Source organism: Rattus norvegicus, chromosome 19 (assembly GCF_021556685.1).
Source record: "Rattus norvegicus strain SHRSP/BbbUtx chromosome 19, alternate assembly SHRSP_T2T, whole genome shotgun sequence".
NCBI lineage: Eukaryota > Metazoa > Chordata > Mammalia > Rodentia > Muridae > Rattus > Rattus norvegicus.
Window position 1 is genome coordinate 34,244,708 of NC_141552.1, and position 22,793 is coordinate 34,267,500.

At 42.9% G+C, this 22,793-nt stretch overlaps 1 long non-coding RNA gene across 2 annotated transcripts in view; it reads right to left on the reverse strand.

The window, feature by feature from the left end:
- Positions 1-22,532: 22,532 nt before the first annotated feature.
- Positions 22,533-22,793, reverse strand: part of LOC120098531 (uncharacterized) — a 28,149-nt gene continuing 27,888 nt past the window's right edge. For both annotated transcript variants that reach the window (XR_015644323.1, XR_015644324.1), the window contains one exon: positions 22,533-22,793. This exon is cut by the window's right edge and continues 992 nt beyond it. This is a non-coding gene — a long non-coding RNA (uncharacterized LOC120098531).

Below are 22,793 nucleotides of genomic sequence, written 5' to 3' on the forward strand. Positions count from 1 at the left end.
AATCTCTCTCTCAGCTTTTATATTTCTAGAACAAAGTGCCCCATTTTGATCTCCCCTTGAATGGCATTCCTGTCCCCCACCTCCTTGATCATTCTCCATGTCCTCCTCCTCACTTCCCTAGCGTCTTTATGTCTTTTAAAGGCTTGCCCAGAACTACACACAATATTTCCAGAGATCAGAGAGCCAGCCTTTTATCTCCGCCCATTGATGTTAAAAATTTGATCATGATAAGATGAATCATCCCTGGAATCTGCATCAGAATCTCAGCCCAAAGTAATTTCTCCTTTTGTCCACTCACATGTGGAAAGGAAACGGAAAGGCTACTGCCTGTGTGAGCCTGGGCTAGGTCTTCTGGGATGCCAAACAGAGTGGAAAATCACCCTCTTTCCTCAAGAATGTTATAGTGCCAATAACTTCAGTTGGGCTGTAGGCCACGTTAATGCTTTCCTGAAGAATCTCGCATGAAGCACAGGCCTGGTTTGGTCCTTACACCAGCTACAGTTTCTTAACAAAGTCCCAGAAGAAGTGGAGAAACTCAAGCATGTTTGACTCATCTGAATCAGCCTTCTACATGTTGATACTTTCCTCCATGGTTCTTAGAGTTTCCCTTCTAGAAAGTCATTCTGAGACTCAACAGTTCATACTCTCGTGTGAATTATAGTTTGAGATAAACATGAGAATAAAATGCTTTCATAATATGAATGTTGCCATGGGTGGGACAAGTGCTCCCAAAGGTTACTGTGTAAAGGTTTAGCCCCAAGGGTGATGCTTTTGGGAAGTGGTAGCACATTTGAGAGGGAAGGCTGTTGGGAGAACTGTAGGGTCATTGAGGACATGCTATTTAAGCAATTCTGAGACCCATGGGTCTTTCTCTCTTGAATTTTTTTTTGAGACAAGATCTTACTATGATGTAGCTCTGGCCATCTTGGAACTCACTATATAGACCAGGCTATCCTGGAACTCACAAAAGTCTACCAGCTTCTGTCTCCTCAGTGCTGGGATTGAAGGCATGGACCATGTCTGGGTTGGCTCTTGTCTTCACGTATCACTCTTACCAGAGTCTCAAATGAATGATGTTACTTGATTATGAGTTAGAATTTCCCAAATAGTGAATAAGAATTTTTAAAAAAGTAATTCACAGGCATTTTGTTACATCATTGGGAAACTAGCTAATGCAAGAGTCTACCGAGGGCAGACTTGGGGAACAGAACTCTCTCAGACAAGGTTGTTTCAGGATCTTCTTAGTGGATGTAGACCAAGATAGTCTGGCTTCCTTCCTACATCAACTTATCCTAGAACTCTTTTTTTTTTTCAGAGTTTTGCCTACCATGCTCTCTCCAGCCAAATACTATTGCATCAAACAGACGAGTTGTTAAATATTCAGTCTTCCAATCTCAATCCAAATGTGGATGTCTCTGCCTGCTAGCCCCACTGAGAAAAGAACATACCAACCTTGTTCTCCCCAGTAAGCCATGTTTTCCCATGGTTTCATGTTTTGTGCTCCTTCTGAGATGATAAAGGTTGGTTCTCTCCTTTCTGGTGGAGCTGAGGAAAGCAAATTCTTTTCCAGCACTCTGAGCTGGTGGAAGAAACGTGTGGTTGTTGTTGTCTCTAAATTTTATATAGGAATAGGGGAACATGGGTGATGGGGAATGAGACAAGTCACAAAGAGGAAGGTAAAGTGCAGAGTGAAGCCACAATACCAATGACCTCATTATAGTCGTGACCACTGAGAACTCTGGGCATGAGCCAGATCGCATGGACTTTCTGAAGTTTGTGGTCAGAATGATCTCTGTACCATTTTTTTCATCTTTATACAATCTAGTTTCTGGCTGGGTGGGCTTCTTGTTTCCTGTTCATCTCTCCTTGTCTTGTCTTTCCTTGCCCATAACTAATGCTGGTCTCTTTTTCCAATTCCCCTAAACTTTGAGCCCCTCGTCAGCTACATGAATTTACATTTAACATCAAGAGTGTGAACTCGACCAGCACAAGGAGGTCACTGCCGCCTTTCCTGAAAATGAGGGGCAGCTTCCTACTGCCAAGTTGCTACCTCGGGTAGTAGCTTAAATGTTTTAGTTAAAAAAAAACTCTAACCAGCCAAAAGGTTGTAAATGATTTATCTTTTTCATTCATAGACTCAGACAAAATCCATACAGTCTTGCTTGAATTATTGTTTTTCTGTGGCATGTACCTTCTTTACCTATACACTACAGCCGAGGTATTGTCCTGGTTTCTTCAGCCATACTCCTATGGTTTATTGTTTTTGGTTTGTTTGTTTGGATGGTTGTTTTTTTTTTTTCTCTCTCTCTCTTTACTGTTCAGACTGGAGCCTTACTGACCTATCTCAGGTTTGCTGTCTCTGGGCTTCTTAGACTGCATCAAGCTCGTCAAGTGACATTTCTATCTTGTTTATCATAGTGTTTGCTTCTAACGATCCTTGTTTCCTGAAAGCCCGGTTTCTTCCCTGAGAGTTTCCATCTCTCATCCTTTCAAGTGCTTTTTGTCTTACTGCTTGAAGTGCTATTGTAATGCTGCCTCTCGGGTGGGTCTGCTGCCTCCAACATCACTGCGGCTTTGCTTAGTGTCTGCTGGTTGTCCTTTCTTTTTCAAGCTGCTGAGAGACTTTTCATCCTGTGTTTGGATAAGAGTTTGAAATATGTCCCAGATGTTTTGAATGACTTGCTGCCACGGTTTATGACTGTGGATCTTGTTAAATACAATAGTTTTGGTTTGGTTTGGTTTTGGTGTTTCGTTTGTTTTTATAGCAAAGCAATCAACTCAGCTACATTTGGGTCACAGTCAACATTTCATGGGCTATGAGTTCCATGTCAACTTATTTTCAATGCTTCTACAAAGTAGTCCAAGTTCGTTTGTCCTATAGTTAGCTCTGAATGCCTCCAGGGTGCTGTTATAAATCAGACACATTCAAATCCAGCTTGGGAATGGTCCCCTAAACCCACATTCTTGGAACTGTCCCTGCCTTCAGCTTTCTGAGCACTCTGCTCCCCCAATTTTCACTTATTTGTCGTTAAGCTTGAAGGCTAACTAAGGTTTCAGTTTCTCGGTCCCACTGCACAGTTCCTATGAAGAGCTGCCTCATCGTCAGATGGTGGGAAGCTGAGGAGAGACGAAAGCAAAGATGTTCTTTGTCTTGTTTCCGTGACAATTATTGTAGCTAGAAAGAGGTTATTTCCTTTCCCAAAGTCTTAGGTGTCTGCTGGCACTCACTGCCACCTCTGCCTGCTCCTGCTTACCTGCCACACATCTCCCAGTGTGTTACAGCGATGGGGCTGGGGATGCCAGGGGACTGGGATGGGAAATCAATAGCATCAGAAAAACAATCTCAAAGGAATTCGCTCCCCCTTTCTTATTCTGCCTCTTCTCTTGTAATTACACTTCTGACTAGAGGTTAATGGCTAGTCTTCTGCCTATACCTTGTGTGAGATTATAGCCCTGGAGAATGGCTGAGCCTGGAGGGAGGTAGATTAAATAAGTTGAGGCTTTGGAAACCTCTTTCGTTGTTGCTTTTGCAAGCTCCCTTTCCTTCTCCAGTGTGACTACTGCTGTTTACTTTCTAGTCCATCAGTAGTGGCTCCATGAGTTGTGTCTGGGCTCACAGTTGCACTCAGTAGACAGGAGAGGGTAAAGCATGCTTGGTGCCTCCTAGAACCAGAACCTCTGCCTCTGTTTCTGAACAACATTGCTTCATGCAGTCTCCGCCTTTCTGAACTACGTGGTGAGGCCCAGGCTATTGGGTTGGCACACACAGAGTTTCCTCTCCACAGTACCTTTGGAGGCTCGTGTCAGTATTTCTACCTTCCAGATCCAAAATAAGGCTTAAAAAAAGTTAAGTAATTCATTTAAGATCCAACCATGAGCAGATGGGTAAGAATCCTCGCTGAGGCTTGTAGATACTTTTGGCTTTGGCTTCCTTGTGGTCCAGATAGATAAGGTCTCACAGAGACGGCACAAGTCAGGATCCAAGTCTCAGAATTAAAAGTTAAGATCCTTATTAAAGATCCCATAGGGTTTTTTTAAAACTTGGTTTGCTCTATGAAAGAGGTTCGATAAATAATTATTGTCAAGTAAGAGTTTCCTTGAGGGAAAAAATATGCTCCAACCTTTAGGAATTATTTAATAACAATGGGAGAAGCAGGCTAATGTTTTATCCTGCCACAGACTTGCATGGTAATTCATAAGACAGTCTTTCATCTCTGCACAGGTATGGTCCCTCTTTTTATTCCATTGATTACAACATGTCAAATTTTGTATTAAGTGTGCATAGCTAGTGAAACCAAATTACAACTGGCTATTGTCCTGAAGACTCCAAATTTGCTAAAAACAAGCTAAGGGCTATGGAGGTTCAGTCATCCCACGTGTAAGGAGTGCTGCCCCCACCCCCATACAGAGACCACGAGGCAAACCCACAGCCTGTGCCGCTGTCCTCAGAGCAGGGCAGAGAACCACATCTGGGATGTTCATAAGCTGCTGTGGCAACCCATTCCCCCATGGCCTTCAAGTCCTTCAGACAGAATGAAAATGGCGCTATAATGACAGTTTATGAAATGAAAGCAAATATAGTGGCCTTGCATTGCAGACTTTCTATAGCAGAGAGGATGATAATAAAGACAGAAAGTGCATGGTGACCCCCATCCCCATCTTGCTGTATTTCCATAACAACGAAGCTCTGTAGCTCCAGGGGGGCAAGGAATCAGGAGAGAGAGAGGGACTTATGGATGTTTCCTTTCTGTACAGATTCTTCAGTGTCAGAGAAGGGGGAGTGGCTTCTCCGAGGTACATTTTCTTAGGTCACTGATGAGAGATAAATTCCTTAAAGTGAATCTTTGGAAATGGCTTGTTTGCTAGTTGATTCTCAAACACTCTTGCCAAGAGAAGAAAACCTGAGAGTTCCATGCCACAGAGACACGATGTGCTTGGCTGAAATTGAGTTTCTTGCAAGACTTCCTCCGTGTCTCAGACATCTTCTGTGTCCTTCCCACCCAGGGCTCTTCTTTGTGTCGCTTTCCTTTGCAGATCTTTATTTTGTGAGCACAGAGGACATTCCGATGTGCATAACCAGTTTAGAAACTGCTCCGGAGAGAAGCACCTGCACATACACATGGCTGCAGCCTCGTGTGGGAGAAAACTGTTCAGAATTTTATAACACAGGTCTGGAGCTAATCAAGCAAGACTGGAGAGAACTGGATATTCATGCCATGGCATACTGTATAGTCAGAAAGGTTTTATGATATGTGACTGTAAATTCCCAGGGTAGTGTGTCAGACAGGGTTACAGTTGCTGGGGTGAAGCACAGTGGCCAAAAGCAACTGGGTTAGGGAAGGGTTTATTTGATTGACAGTTCCACATCACTGTTCATCATCAGAGGAAGTCAAAGCCAGAACTCAAGCAGGAGCAGGAACCTGGAGGCAGAAACTGATGCCAAGTCTCCGAAGGAGTGCTACTTCCTGGCTAGCTCTTCACAGCTTACTCAGCCTGCTTTCTTATACACAGGACCACCAGCCCAGGAATGACACCACCCAGAAAGGGCTGAGCCCTCCCTCATCCATCAATCACTAATTAAGAAACTGTCCTACAGGCTTGCCTGCAACCTTGGATCTTATGGTGGCATGTTCCCCATTGAGATTCCCTCCTCTCAGATGACTTAGTTTGTGTTAAGCTGACATAAAACTGTCCAGTACAGGTCAGAAGTGGGACCTCTACCCAATGTCCATAGAGGATCTAGTAAGCATTCCACTCTGGCAGCACCACAGTACCTGAAACATTGAAACTGTTTTCCTGGACACTGTCGTTCACCTTATACATGGCTGAGGACTCTTTAAAATGAAATTTTGCAAGAGGAAAAAAACGCACCGGTAACAATTACAAAAGCCAGCACTTCATCCCGCTGAGTTTTATAGATTCTAGTTGCAGGTGGTGAGCACACAGGCACAAAGAGCCAAGTCACCAACTGAAGGGAGAACCTGTCTGCTGCCAGCGACCTACACTGTCATATTGGAAGAAAACACCAAACACAAAACCAAGTCAGGCGTCCATGGTTCTAAGAACTGGAGTCCAACTAAGAATAGGTCATCACGAGGCAAGGCTGGGAGAGGGAAGAGAATGTCAATGCGTCACGGGGTGAAGAGAATGACTTCACCTGTCCTCAGTGACACTCTAATCTGCTCTACATGTATTTTCTCAAGAGATTTTGGGGATGCTCATAGATGAGCGCAAGATAGAGCTTTGCAAAGAGAAACCGAAAATTATGAAATGCAGAATATCCCTTGGGTTTTTAGTTCGTCCTTTGCCTCGCACTGACGTCATTGCTCAGACGCTGGTCTTAACAATGGTTCAGCCTCATTATAAGCCACAGACTTATCTCAGATCCTCACTTATTCCTAATATTTATCTACTGAGTGTTTGAAGATGACTAATGTGCACCTTTTGGCCCTGAGGGTTTAGCGTGTATAAGAGTGAAAACAATGAAAAGGAATAAACAGGGCAAAGAGCAGAATATAATATTTTACTTTTAATTTTTAAGTTACATTTATATGTGGGAGGTGGGACTATGGGGATGCATGTTCCATGTTGCAAGGCTGGAGGTGAGACGACAACTTGCGGGAGTCGTTGTCTCTCTCCCCCCATGGTGTGGATCCCCAAGGCTGTCAGGCTGGGCAGCAAACACCTTTACCCACCGACATTTCTCAGTAGCCATTAGCTACTTTGAGATGAAGTCTTGCCCAGCAACTACCACGCCTGGCTCCCTGACTTTTAAGTACAGTGTCTATGGGGAGTAGATGCTTTCATAGTGAGGAATTCACATGTAAATGAAGTAATGTGCCATTTGTATGAGACTCTGAGGGAGCTGAGAGGAAATAGATTGTTTTTAAGGGGCAGAAGGAGAAATGACCTGAAGAGTGGCCATCTGATTGTGACTCCTGAGTTGAAGTATTTGGAGGTGAAACGAAGTGTTTCTCAGATCAAGGGAATACCATGGTCACATCCAACAGTGTGATAATAGAAGGGAGCTGCACAGTATGCAAACCGTCATTTCTGCTGAACAGCTCTTACTACCTACTCCAAAATACATAGGAACGCAGGAAAACTAAATAAAATAGGCACTTGCTAAATTAGCAAAATGTGGGACACAGCCCCATGGGGAAGTGACTTGTCATCTGAAGCAAGCCACGATCTAGTCCTTGAAACATTGAAGTCAGTTACAGTGATATTAAAGATGGACGAGGGCTCAAAATTGTCTGAACCCCAGTTTCTCTGTCTGAACAATGGCATTAAGGGTGCCTATATATGGAAAGGCTGTCTTGAGGATTATGAGTGGCCCGTTCTATAAATTAGCTAGCATGTAATAGACACTTGACATATGCTGATCAGTTTGGTTCATAATAGCAACAATAATAAAGGAGATATCATTTGGCCAGATGTGACAACACATCACAATGAGACCCCATTCAGCCACATTCTACTAGCTGCTGTAATTAAGATAATAAGACAACTAAGGACCAGCCCATTAGTTCACTCTCGGTTTGTGATTTACCTCTGGCACAGATCTGCTCGCTGCATCTGCTAAGAAGTGTAAAATGCTGTCACCACCAGGGATTTAGTGCATTTCATGTGGATGAGCATAAAACCAAATGTTTTCAACGGAGGCAAGCTAAGGAAGAAAGCAGGCAGTCAAGAGACCGTGCCAGGAAAGGGACCATGGTTTGGAGTCAAGTCTAAATCCAAAGGCTTATTTAGTCACTTGTTATCTCTGTGGCCTTGAACAAGCTACTCAACCACTCTTTACCTCTGCCTTGTGGAAGGGAAGGGTTCTGGTGATGGCCACAATAAGGAGCAGCAGCCGAGACTGGAAGACAGAGAAGACAACACCAACCTCATGGTCATTGTTCAAAGCAGCAGGTGTGGGACACAAGCAGTGCAGTGTTTTATTGATGACCAACTTCTCTATATCTGGGCTTCAAAATACTCCTCAGGTCATCAGCCCGAGGGAAGGAAGAATGGATGAGTGGATGTTTGCTTGGGAGTTATAAAACTTCAGCCTGCCACCAGCTCACTGTGTGACCCTGATCCAAAAAAATCCTTCTTTACTTAATTCCAGATTGTTAAATTTCCTTATTAAATGTAGAGATTAGTTGTGCAAGTGCTATCCTTGAGGTCTGACACATCAGGATTCTATGTCTCTCTTATATGAGATTCACCGTTAAACAGAGTCTATGGGTATACGGAAGGAGTCAGATCACATAAAAACCAGCATGGCATTTAACTCCCACTTCTCGGTATGGGAAGGAGAAGGAATGTTAGTTACCGTGCATAGCTCTGGCAGGACACCTGAAGGAAGCGACTTCAACAAGGAATGACTCTGACTACAGGATTAAGCTCACCTTGGTGGGGAAGGCATTGTGGGCAGCTCAGTTCACGTTGGTGGGAGCATGTGATGAAGGATGCTCACATCGCGGTAGACCAGATATCAGGAAGAGCATGACCAGAGCCATGGCTGAGCTCTAGTTAGGGCTGACCTCTAATTTCCAGAAGCATCTCCTAGTGGCCTATTTCCATCAGCTAGGCTGTACTCCCTAAGGTCCAGCAGCTTTCCCCAAATAGTACCACCATCTGGGGACAGGCATTCAAATCACAAGCCCATAGAGGATATTTCAGACTCGAATGAAAACAGAACTCCTACTTCATGCAGGCTCTCTCAGAAGGACCCCATGAACTTCCCTTTAATGCAGGTCCGGGTTAAGGCTATGTTGTGTAAGTCAACATCCAGTGGGAGGGTTTTAACTGGTCTAGATTTTTGGCAACATGAATGGAGGTCATTCGTATTATTTAGTGATGTTTTGAGTTGTTAAAACGAGTCTACACGGTTTTGGGTAGACCCAGAATAACTCAAGATCTGCTAGCTCTCGGGATTGAAAGCCATCCCAGAGACATTTGAAGATCCTGGATATTATTTACAGAGCCAATTTGTATAGCATACCTTATAATGGGCCCACAGAGTTGGAGGTGGGTATTTTTAGACTTCCCTGGCCACCTAATAATGCACAGCACCTGTTTTTCTGAAACCAAATGGCAGAGACATTTTCTGTCTGGTTTCCTTGGCACATTTTGGAGTGCAGCCTGGACCCTGGGGTGTGCTGCATTCCACAGCCGCGCAGAAACAAAGATCATGGAACTCCGAGGTTGCACAGGGCAAAGGAAACCACAGACAGGCTTTCTAAATTGAACCCTAGACCACGGACTGTGGTTTCTTTCAGCACCACGGACAGCTCACCAAACAAAGCTTCTATGCCTTGGAGCCTCACCTGCCACTAACGTGAGGAAGACAAGCCCTCAGGCTTGTTCCTGAGAGTGAGGGTGTGCCTAGGTGCCCGGCTGGGTTCTCCCCATTTTAACCCCTTGACTACTCACTTGTTTTTTTCAGTATACAAACAAGCTAATGAATCGCAAGTCAAAGAGTGGACTCACTCAGCGGAGGCAGAATCATTTCAAAACGATTTGGAGAATGGCTCAGGAAACGCTGTGTGTGTCACACTCAGGAGGATGAAGCTTTATAAAACTCCACTACATTTTAAGTCCCATTGCTGCAGAGACCTTGTTTGCTATTATCAATAGGTTTTTTTTTCTTTTATTGGATATTTCTTTATTTACATTCCAAATGTTATCCACTTTCCCCGTTTCTCCTCCAGAAACCCCCATCCCATCCCTCTTCCTCCTGCTTCTATGAGGGTGTTCCCTCACTCCCCCACCCACTCTCTCCTGCCGACCCCCAGCCCTGGCATTCCCCAACCCTGGGAAGCATTGAGACTTCACAAGACCAAGGGCCTCTCCTCCCATTGATGCCCGACAAGGCCATCCTTGGCTACATATGTGTCTGGAGCCATGGTTCTGTCCATGTGTACTGCATGGTGGTTTAGTCTCTAGAAGCCTTGGGGTGTCTGGTTGGTTGATATTGTTGTTCTTCCTATGGGGTTGCAACCCCCCTCAGATCCTTTAGTTTAACTCTAATTCCTCCACTGGTCACCCCATTCTCATTCCAATGGTTGGCTGCAAGCATCCACCTATGTTTTGTCATGCTCTGGCAGAGCCTCTCAGGAGACAGCTATATCAGGCTCCTGTCAACAGTCACTTCTTGGCATCAGCAATATTGTCTGTGTTTGGTGGCTGTATGTATATGGGCTGGATCCTAGGGTGGGGCAGGCTCTGAATGGCCATTCTTTCAGTCTCTGCTCCAAACTTTGTCTCCATATCTCCTCTTATGGATACTTCTGTTTCCTCTTCTAAGGACTGAAGCATCCACACTTTGGTTGTCCTTCTTCTTGAGTTTCATGTGGTCTGTGGATTGTATCTTGGGTAATCTGAGCTTTTGGGCTAATATCCACTTATCAGTGAGTACATATCATGTATGTTTTATGTGATTGGGTTACCTCACTCAAGATGATATTTTCTAGTTCCATCCATTTGCCTAATAAATCATGAAGTCATTGTTTTTAATAGCTGAGTAGTACTCTATTGTGTAAATATACCACATTTTCTGTGTCCATTCCTCTGTTGAGGGACATTTGGGTTCTTTCCAGCTTTTGGCTATTATAAATAAGACTGCTATGAACATCGTAGAGCAGGTATCCTTGTTATAGGTTGGAGCAACTCTTGGGTATATGCCCAGAGATGGTATAGCTGGGTCTTCAGGTAGTGCAATGTCCAATTTTCTGAGGAACCTCTAGACTGATTCCCAGAGCAGTTGCACCAGCTTACAATCCCACCAGCAATGGAAAAGTGTTCCTTTTTCTCCACAACATCCCCAGCATGTGTTGTCACCTGAGTGTTTTATTTTAGCCATTCTGACTAGTGTGAGGTGGAATCAGGGTTATTTTGATTTGCATTTCCCTAATGACTAAGGATGTTGAACATTTCTTTAGGTGTTTCTCAGCCATTTGATAGTCCTCATTTGAGAATTCCTTGTTTAGTTTGTACCCCATTTTTAATAGGGTTATTTGATTCTCTGCAGTCTAATTTCTTGAGTTCTTTGCATATATTGGGAATTAGCCCTCTACTATATGTAGGATTGGTAAAGATCTTTTCCCAATCTGTTGGTTGCCATTTTGTCCTAATGACAGTGTCCTTTGCCTTACAGAAGCTTTGCAATTTTATGAAGTGACATTTGTCAATTCTTGATGTTAGAGCATAAGCCATTGGTGCTCTGTTCAAGAAATTGTCCCAAATGCCCATGTGTTCAAGGTTCTTCCCCACTTTTTCTTCTATTAGTTTGAGTGTATCTGGTTTTATGTAGAGGTCCTTGATCTACTTGGACTTGAGCTTTGTACAAGGCAATAAGAATGGATTGATTTGCATTCTTCTACATAATGACCTCCAGTTGAACCAGTGCCATTTGTTGAAAATGCTCTTTTATTCCACTGGATGGTTTTAGCTTCTTTGTTAAAGATCAAGTGACCATAAGTGTGTGGGTTCATTTCTGCATCTTCAGTTCTATTCCATTGATCTACCTGCCTGTCTCTGTACCAATACCATGCAGTTTTTATCACAATTGTCCTATTATACAGCTTGAGGTCAGGGCTGGTGATTCCCCCAGAAGTTCTTTTAATGTTGAAGATAGTTTCTGCTACCCTGGGTTTTTTGTTATTCCAAATGAATTTGCAAATTGCTCTTTCTAACTCTATGAAAAATTGAATTGGAATTTTGATGGGGATTGTACTGAATCTGTAGATTGCTTTTGGCAAGATGACCATTTTTACAATATTAATCCTGCCAATTCATTATCATAGGAGATCCTTCCTTCTTCTGAGATCTTCAATTTCTTTCTTCAGAGACTTGAAATTTTTGTCATACAGATCTTTCATTTGCTTGATTAGAGTCACACTGAGGTATTTGTATTATTTGTGACTATTGTGAAGGGTGTCATTTCCCTAATTTCTTTCTCAGCCTGTTTATCCTTTGAGTAGAGGAAGGCTACTGATTTGCTTGGGCTAATTTTATATCCAGCCACTTTACTGAAGTTGTATATCAGGTTTAGGTGTTTTTAGTGGAACTTTTGGGGTCACTTAAGTATACTATCTTCTCATCTGCAAGTAGTGATATTTTGACTTCTTCCTTTCCAATCTGTATCCCTTTGAGTTCTTTTTGTGTCTGATTGCTCTGGCTAGGACTTCAATTACTATATTGACTATGTAGAGAGAGAGTGGGCAGCCTTGTCTAGTCCCTGATTTTAGTTGGATTGCTTCAAGTTTCTCTCCATTTAGTTTGATGTTGGCTACTTGTTTGCTGTATATTGATTTTACTATGTTTAGATATGGGCCTTGAATTCCTGATCTTTCCAAGACTTTTAAAATGAAGGGGTGTTGAATTTTGTCAAATGCTTTCTCAGCATCTAATGAGATAATCATGTGGTTTGTTTCTTTGAGTTTGCTTACATAGTGGATTATGTTGATGGATTTTCGTACATTGAACCATCCCTGCATCCCTGGGATGAAGCCTACTTGATCATGTTGATCATTTTGATGTGTTCTTGGACTTGGTTTGCGAGAATTTTATCGAGTATTTTTGCATTGATATTCATAAGGGAAATTGGTCTGAAGTTCTCTTTCTTTGTTGGGTCTTTGTGTAGTTTAGGTATAAGCGTAATTGTGGCTTCACTGAAGGAATTGCGTAGTGTTCCTTCTGCTTCTATTTTGTGGAATAGTTTGAACAGTATTAGTATTAGGTCTTCTATGAAGGTTTGATAGAATTTTGCACTAAATCCATCTGATCCTGGGCTTTTTTTTGGTTGGGAGACTTTTAATGAGTGCTTCTAATTCTTTAGGAGTTATGGGACTGTTTAGATGGTTTATCTAATCCTGATTTAACTTTAGTACCTGGTATCTGTCTATAAAATTGTCCATTTCATCCAGATTTTCCAGTTTTGTTGGGTATAGGCTTTTGTAGTATAATCTGATGATTTTTTGAATTTCCTCGGTTTCTGTTGTTATGTCTCCCTTTTCATTTCTGATTGTTAATTTGGATACTGTCCCTGTGCCCCCTGGTTAGTCTGGCTAAGGGTTTATCTATCTTGTTGATTTTTCTCAAAGATCCAGTTCCTGGTTTTGTTGATTCTTTGTCTAGTTCTTTTTGTTTCTACTTGGTAGATTTCAGCCCTGAGTGTGATTATTTCCTCCCGTGGCTCCTTTTGGGTGTATTTACTTCTTTTTGTTCTAGTCCTTTCAGGTGTGCTGTCAAGCTGCTAGTGTATGCTCTCTCCAGTTTGTTTTTGGAGGCATTGAGAGCTACAAGTTTTCCTCTTAGAACTGCTTTCATTCTGTCGCATAAGTTTGGGTATGTTGTGCCTTCATTTTCATTAAATTCTAGGAAGTCTTTAATTTATTTATTCATTCCTTTCTTTCTTTCTTCTTTCTTTCTTTCTTCTTTCTTTCTTTCTTCTTTCTTTCTTTCTTCCTTCCTTCCTTCCTTCCTTTCTTTCTTTCTTTCTTTCTTTCTTCCTTCCTTCCTTCCTTCCTTCCTTCCTTGGCCAAGTTATCACTGAGTAGAGCATTGTTCAGCTTCCATGTATATGTAGGCTTTCTGTTGTTTTAGTTGTTATTGAAGACCAGCCTTAATCTATGGTGATCTGATAGGATGCATGGGATTATTCCCATCTTCTTGTGTCTGTTGAGGCCTGTTTTTTGACCAATTATATGGTTAATTTTGGAGAAGGTACCATGAGGTGCTGAGAAGAAGGTATATTCTTTTGTTTTAGGATGAAATGTTCTATAAATATCTGTTAAATCCATTGATTCATAACTTCTGTTAGTTTCACTGTGTCTCTGTTTAGTTTCTGTTACCATAATCTGTCCATTGATGAAAGAGGGGCGTTGAAGTCTCCCAATATTATTGCGTGGTACAATGTGTGATTCAAGCTTTAATAAAGTTTCTTTTATGAATGTGGGTGCCCTTGCATTTGCAGCATAGATGTTCAGAATTGAGATTTCATTTTGGTAGACTTTTCTTTTGATGAGTATGAGGTATCCTTCCTTATTTTTTTGATAACCTTTGGTTGAAAGTCAGTTTTATTTGAATTAGAATGGCTACTCCACTTTGTTTCTTAGGACTATTTGCTTGGAATTTTTTTCCAGCCTTTTACTCCAAGATAGTGTCTATCTTTATCACCGAGTGTTTTCTGTATGCAGCAAAATGCTGGGTCCTATTTACACATCCAGTCAGTTCATTTATGTCTTTTTATTGGGGAATTGAGTCCATTGATGTTAAGAGCTTTAAGGAAAAGTGATTGTTGCTTCCTGTTATTTTTGTTGTTAGAGGTGGAATTATTTTGTGTGGCTGTCTTCTTTTGGGTCCGTTGAAAAAAGATTACTTTCTTGCTTTTTCTAGGATGTAGTTTCCCTCCTTGTGTTGGAGTTTTTCATATATTATCATTTGAAGGGCTGGATTTGTGGAAAGATAGTGTGTAAATTTGATCTTGACATGGAATATCTTGGTTTCTCCATCTATAGTAATTGATAGTTTTGTTGGATATAGTAGCCTGGGCTGCCGTTTGTGTTCTCCTAGGGTTTGTATGATATTTGCCTATGATCTTCTGGCTTTCATAGTCTTTATTCAGAAATTTGGTATACTTCTGATAGGTCTGCCTTTATATGTTACTTGACCTTTTTCCCTTACTGCTTTTAATATTCTTTGTTTGTCTTGTGCATTTGGTGTTTTGATTATTATGTGACAGAAGGAGTTTCTTTTCTGGTTCAGTCTATTTGGAGTTCTGTAGGCTTCTTGTATGTTCATGAACATCTCTTCTAGGTTAGGGAAGTTTTCTTCTATAATTTTGTTGAAGATATCTACTGGCCCTTTAAGTTGGGAATCTTTACTCTCTTCTATACCTATTATCATCCATAGGTTTGGTCTTCTCATTGTGTTCTGGATTTCCTGGATGTTTTGGGTTAGGAGCTTTTTGCATTTTTGCATTTTCTTGCATTTGACTTTTGTTTCAATGTTTTCTATGGTATCTTCTGCCCCCGAGATTCTCTCTTCTATCTCTTGTATTCTGTTGGTAATGCTTGCATCTACGACTCCTGATCTCTTTCCTAGGTTTTGTATCTCTAGGTTGTCTCCCTTTGTGATTTCTTTATTGTTTCTATTTCCATTTTTAGATCCTGAATGGTTTTGTTCAATTCCTTCACCTATTTGGTTGTGTTTTCTTATAATTCTTCAAGGGAGTTTTTGTGTTTTCTCTTTAAGGGCTTCTATCTGTTTACCAGTGTTCTCTTGTATTTCTTTAAGAGAGTTATTCATGTCTGTCTGAAAGTTCTGTATCCTCATATGAGATGTGATTTTTAAACCAGTATCTAGCTTTTCTGATGTGATAGGGTATCCAGGTCTTACTGTAGTGGGGACAACTGGGTTCTGATGATGCCAAGTAGCCTTAGTTTCTGTTGCTTATGTTCTTGGGCTTGCCTCTTGCCATCTGGTTATCTCTAGTGCTACCTGCTCTTGTGGTTTCTGACTGGAGTCCATCCCTTCTCTGCTCCTGGTTGTGTCAGAACTCCTTAGAGTCCATCTGTCTCTGTGATCCTGTGATTCTGGAATCCTGGGATCCTGAGATCCTGAGATCCTGAGTGTATCAGAGCTCCTAGGAGTCAAGCTGCCTCTAGGATCCTGAAATCCTGGTTTGACCAAGCTCCTAGGATCCTGTTGTATCAGAGCTCCAGGGAGTCAAGCTTTCTCAGGTTGTTGCAGGAGTGGGTGGGGAGCCAGAACCTTGGGTTTGTTCCATGCATAGGTGCAAGCTGCAAGGAACCCATGCCTCTGGCACGGTGGGGTTTTGGGTTTCCCTGGTTTCTGTGGGGGTCCCAGTTATGTTGGTTGTTGGGAAAGTTGTTGTGGCCTCAACTGTGATTTTGAGTATGTCAGAGCTCTACTGCTCCTGGTTGTGTCCAATCTCCTGGGAAGCAAGCTTCCTCTTGCTGTTGTGGGACTGTGTGCGAAGCCAGTGCCGAAGGTCTACTTAGGGCATTGGTTCAGCTATCAACAGTGACAGGTGGGTGTTTTATATTGACTTGTTAGTTGAATAAATAACTATGCTGTGTGATAGAGTGTGTCTTACTTACATTGTCACTGCAACCACACAGTGGTCCCCTAATAGAAACAGCTGTAGTGGGCAAGGATTACTGGCTCACAGTCAGAAGGGTTTAGCCCATCATGGCAGGGAAAGCATGGTGAGGCTGCTCAGCTCATGGTGGTAGAGTGCAGATGGAGGATGCGCATATCAAGGTGGACCAGATCCAGACCAGAAGTGGATAAGGATAACATCCCATTCAGCAACCAAATTCTAGGTAGGTTTTGCCTTTCAGACTTGCCAGAACTCCTCAAAATAGAGCTGTCAACAAGGAAACAGCTTCCTTAAGCCCCCAAGTTTCAGAAAGTCTAGTGGTCTTTTTCATTTGCACTTAATGAATATAATCTGTAGATGTCACAGAGCTAAAATGGGGAGGAAGGGACCAGAGGCAGGAAGGCCAGTTAGAAGATGATGCTGACCCTCTAGCAATGAACTAAACATGCTGACCCCTAACTCCAAACATGCTAGAGGAACAAGATATGTGAGAGAAGATAGGATGGAGAAGCAGTAGGAAGAGGTGCAGATCTCTAGGAAAGGAGAATTTCATAGCACTGTGCTTGAGTGTATAACCATTGTTCTGAGGCATGGTATATGGACAATGGTTTCCAGGCATGCTTACCGTCATCACAGAATCATGAAAATCCATCTCGTGAGGTCATTCCCTCATCTTGAAATGCAGAACAAAGCAACTGCAGAATTGCAGACGTCGGGTATCTAAATAGCAGGCCAGCTGTGGCTTCGCAGATCCCCTCCATCACCCAGAAAATAAAGACACTGGTTCGGATTATCTCTTCGATTCTTCCAAATTTTATATTTTTAACCCTTTTAAGGCTTTAACATCTAAATTCTACAGGTGGCACAGGGCCTGGGTGGGGAACAAGCCTGAGTGGACACCCAGGTCTGGCATCATGCAGAGCGGGTGAGGCATGGCACTCCTGTGACTACTCCAGATACCCAGAAGCTCTGGGATGCCATAAGTGGTATCTTGTGGTGTGAGTTCAGGAGAACTGGCAGGCTGACAGATATATCTCAGTTATCACCCAGGCCCAGATCCAGGGCTTTGAATTTACATCAATCCCATCTGTGAACTGCTGGAACCTGTGGAGGGGCCAGTTCTACAGATCCAAAGCTGCAGAATCTCCATGACACAGGAAAGCAATAGGATATCTAAGAAGAGTCCTGGTGAGGATCCAGAATTGATAGAGTAGCAGAAGCCAGAGGCCTTGCACTAGACCAGTGGCTCATTACAATGAATATTTGCAAGTAGAAGAACGTGGACAGAAGAGTATACTGTGAGACTCGCTGTCACACACTATAGCTTACATGAGATTTTTTTTTTTTACTTTTGGGATAGGGGGAGAGATCACAAGGGTGGAAGTCATGTACAAAGGGACAGGGGGATGAGTGAGATTGCATGCATGATGTGAAATTCACAAAAAATCAATAAGGAGTTAAATTTAAAAAATTAAGTTCTATAGAGGAAAGATAAATTTTTCTCTGAAGGCTAGCCAGGCAGTGATCCTCCCGTCCCTAAATTTGGAGAGTGTGTATTTGAGAGATACATGTTGTTGCTGTGATAGAAAACCCAATGTAAACAATTTTAAGGGGAAATTATTTATTTTTGTCTCAGAAGTTTCAGTCTAAAGTCCTTGGCTCTGCTGCTTCTGGACTCAAGGTGAAGATGTGTGTCATGGCAGTAGGGGCATGGGAGGTTACTTACCTCGTAGTAGACAGGAACAGAGGGCAGTTACAGGGAGGGGCAGCTCAAGATACAGCCTCCAAAGACAGCCATTGTCCCACTATTTCCATCCAGGCCTCTTGCATTCTGCAACCTTCCAACAGTCCACTCAAGTTTGAGTGTCTGAGTGGACTAAGGCATCGTGCAGACAGAGCAGAGAGGAGCCTGGAGTCCCCAGGAGGGCTGGGCACTTGCACTCATATTTGGCCTTGAGTCTCTGAAGCCACCAGGAAGCATTCTGCCTACACCCCAGAAATCTTAGGGCAACCAGGCCTTTATTGCTTCCAGCAGCCATTTCCCTTCCTCCTCATGGTCTCCAGGCCTACCTCCAGCTTTCCTCCCATTCCGTCTTTTCTTCTTACCAGGCCTGGCTTGCACACAGAATCCCTGCCTGGCCTCATGCTTACCCTCAGAAGAAAGCAAGCAGAGATCCAGCTGCTGCTGCCAATCTTCCTTTGGCTGGGGATGGAACCCATGGCCTCATGCATGGTAGGCAAGCACAACACCATTAAGGGATACATCGTAGCAGTCTTCTAATTTTAGAAAACCCTGGAAACAGAACCTCTATCACTCTTGATTTGTAAATGAGGAAATTAATTAATTAAGAGACATCATGATGCTGGCCAATCATGATATATCTGTCGCTTATTCTTGTTCCTGGGAACTACCAGTATGCAAGATTTTCTCTACAGAAAGTTCTGCAAGTCCTAGGCCTAGGGGCTTTGGTTGAATAAACGCTTAAGCTGACTGGATGAAGAGAAGGGAAATACATCTATGACCTTCCTCTTTCTCCAGCAGAAGTGAAACGACAGTTATTAATTTCTAAATTTGTTTTGGATGCTATCTACAGCCCTATTGACAAACAATAACAGAATACATGACTAAGGGCTGTGCAGTGTCTGACACTCATGTCATCTCAAGATGGTTACAAGGCCAGCCACCAATCTATCCATCACCTCACATGGTGCTGCCTTCTTACTGTCTGCAGATTAGACTTGAGAGCATCTTCTCAGCCAGTCCCAAATATGTGATCTATCACTGCTCTTCGTAACCTCAAGCTGCATGAGACCAGATACCTGAACATTCACCAAGTCCCCCAAATTTGTGCCCTTTGACCCTGGTGTCTTCACCCAACCCCCATCTCTTGGTCCTGGGAGACCCATCATCCTACTTTTTGCTTCTATAAGTTTGACTTTTTAATGAGTTCACATATGCGTGGAGTTATGGGAGCTGGAGAGATGGCCCAGTGGTTAAGAGTGCTTGCTGATTTTGCCGAGGGCCCAAGTTCACTTCCCAGAATCCATGTCAGAAGTTTCACAGCCACCTGTAACTCTGGCTCCAGGGGGTCCTTTGGATTCCCACACATGCACATACTCACAGCCATGCAGACACAAATACATACATATAATAAGCACTAATGTATATTAATATATTGATTAATATTATTAAAAACTAATATACATTAAAGTGTGGGTGTGGATCATTTGTTTTTCTGTACTTTAGATTCCTCCAACATGTCACAAATATTAATTCTCTTTCTGTTTTTGTGTCTCTGCGTTGAAATATGTGAGTTCCTTATACAGTTTGATAGCAGCCCTGTGTCAGATATATCAGTGGGGTTTTCGTTCTGTGGGCTGACTCTTCACCTATTGCGCCCTTTCCTGTGCGTCCTCTGGTGCCACCCACTCATTTCAGCTTTTGTTCCTGTGGTCTTGTGACCATGTGCTAAATGTTTCTTCCCTATTTCTTTTTTTCTTCTAAGAATTTTGTGCTTTCACGTCTTAAATCTAAGTCCTTAATCCACTTGAAGTTAACTTTGTGAGCGGCATAAGATGTCCATTTCTATCCCATTGTTAGTGTCTAGACGCAAACCTGCCTCTTGTCCATTCGTATTGATTTTTGTTTCCTGAATTTAGCTTCGACGGCCTTTTGTTACTCTCAGGTTTCTTTGTATGGGATCGTGTCAGTGAGGAACAGAGGTAACGTTATGTCTTCTTCTCCACTTGAGGTGCATTTCATATCTCGCTCTTGCTTACTTACCTTCACTGGAACTCCCAGCATGGTGCTAGCTGAAGTGGTGAGCGTGCTGCTGATCCCACAGAAGTGCGGGGCTCCCCACCATGCAGCCCTGAGTGTCCTGAGGTGCATTCTTCCATGCTCTGGTTTGGAGCATTTCCATAAAAGGTGTCAAACTCTTTCTTGCCTCTACTGAGATGAGAGTTTGGCTTTGTCTTTAGCCTGCTAGTGTGTCATTTCTGTTGGTCTGCACATGCTTACCTGTCCTTACGGTTGCTCTGGCCTGTTGATTGGTGTTTTGCTGTGGGGTTTTTGCATCCACATTGTTCCATGATGCTGGCCTGTAATTTTCCCACATTACCATAATCTGAATGATGGCCCTGATGTGGGTTTTACTGTGCAGAATGAGTTCAGAAGGGTCATTTCTTCTTCAGGTTTTTTGGGAGAGCATTAGGATGACTCTGGTTAATCTGCTAAAATATTCCAGAGACTTTGCTGGGTCCTAGACCTTTTTTGGGCTAAGAGGCATTGGGTCGATGGACCAGTAGAGACCTATTGGCCTATTCAGACTGTTTCTTAAGGATTCAGTCTTGATAGGATAAGTTTACCTCAGGAAGTACCCATTTCCTTTAGGACTTAAGGCTTAGGTTATTCCACACAGATAGTGGCTTATGGTCACAGCGTTCCTGTGCCGTTCACCCCAATGGGTTGCAACGTCTCCTTTTCTTGTCTAGACTCATTTATTTGAGCTGGTTCCCCTTCTTGGTCAGTGTGACTAAAGGTTTGTCGATTTTACTTGCATTTTCAAAACCCAGATCTTCTTTTATTCAATATTTTCACTGCATTTCTGCCTCTACTTCATTGATTTTTCCTCTAGTGCCAACAGCTTTCGTTGGTGGTTTGGAGAGTTTGCTTGTACACTTGGTTGTTCTTTTTCTAGTTCTTTGCAGCATAAAGTTGGCTGTTTATTTAAGGTCTCATCTCGCTAAACCAGCCATTTAGTACTTGCCTCTTACCGCTTCTACCAGTCCTCTGACTGCCAGCCCTTGACTGGTGGAAGCTCACATTTTTATTTTCATAGTTTCCGGTTTCTGATTTCTTCACCATGTGTTGGTTTTAGCAGTGCATCACTTACGTTATCCTTGTGACGTTTTTCAACTGTCCCATTACTGGTTGTGAGACTTGTAGCACTGTCGTCAGAAATGAAGCTGAAGGGTTCTAATGCTCTTGTGTTGTGAAGAGCTGTTTTGGAGCCTAACCCGCAGTCTGCCCTGGAGAACATTCTATGTCCACTTGAGAAGATCATGCTCTGCTGCCTTGGCATAGAATGCACTGTGTGCACCTGTGAGGCCCATCGGTCTATGGTGTTGTGCATCGGCTGCTTTCTTATTGACTCTGTGTGACGGATCATTGCTGGGAGTGGGCTTTGACACTCTTCCCATTAGTATAATGTTTTGGGGGTTTTCTTTCAGTGCTGGTAACTTTATATACTTTATATATTGGGGTGTTTTGTACGCTGAGGTGCTTCAATGTTGTGTGTATAAATGTTTACAGATGCTACATTTTATTAACCAATTGGCATCATTGAGAAAATTTAGACCAGCATGCCAGTTGTGATTTGGCTCCACGAATACAATAACATGTCATTTTTTTTTGGCTTGATCTCAAGAGTAATCCCAGAAAAATATAGATTAATGTACAACCACGTCTTCTGCAGATGGCAGACCAAGTGTCCGTGAACTTGAGTATAAAAACCCAACGTGGGGGTTGGGAGCCTTTCTAGTGAGACTTTGGGTCTGGCCCAGAGATCAAGCCACTGAGCAGGTTTGTCATTGTCTCAGGCCATAACTACTTCAGAGACTAAAAAATATGCAGCTAGTGCCTGAGTCCTCAATGCCCATGTACCTTGGGAGAGTCTTGCTTGGTCATGTGTATCTAAGCACACAACCTTGGTTACCCAGGAAACCAAGGCCAAGTGGGTCTGGATGCTTTTTCTCTGGTTCTCCTGTTCAGCAGTGATGCTGCCAGAGCAGTTAAACAGTGAGCATCCCATAGACAAGGGATTCATGCGGATTCCTTCACAGATGTGATGAATGTCATCAGGGGCAATTTGTGGTGACAAACACTGCCGAACACAAACACACTGCGATTCCTCTGAAAGGATTGTGTCTAGTACACAAAATGAAGTAAACGCTCATTCGCTTGCAGATTTGTTAAGTGCCAGCTTTGTGACAGGCAGGGTGCTATGATCTGAGAAAGAAGTGGTAGATCAGACAGACACACTCCCTGATCTCATGACTTCATAGTTAATTAATCTAACAAATAAATAAACAAGACAAGTTCAGTTACTAATAAGGGCTATGAAAGAAAATAAGACATGGAAAGAAGGTGCCTGGCATGTATTGGTAAGGACAGGCAAAAAAAGCCACTTAATTAAGAGAAGGCAGGGGAACCCCTCTGATATGACATTAGATCAAGAAGATCATGGCACCCGCAGAGAGGCAACCACATTGGCATCTGCAGATCTCTCCCCATAGAGTGAATGTGCAGTACTGTAGGGTAGTAATCAGGACTCTCCAAAATGTTCCCACTGTATGTAGGTTGTCTCAGTTAGGGTTTTACTGCTGTGACAGACACCATGACCAAGGCAACTCTTATAAGGACATTTAATTGTGGCTAGCTTACAGGTGCAGAGGTTCAGTCTGTTATCATCAGGGTGGGAACATGGGAGCATTCAGGCAGGCATGGTTCAGGAGAAGCTGAGAGTTCTACATCTTCATCTCAAGGCTCCTAACAGAATACTCCCTAGCTCCCAGGCAGCTAGGACAAGGGGATTGAAGCCCACACCCACAAGGCCACATATCCTCCCACAAGGCCACACCTTCCAACAGTGCCATTCCCTGGGCCAAGTAT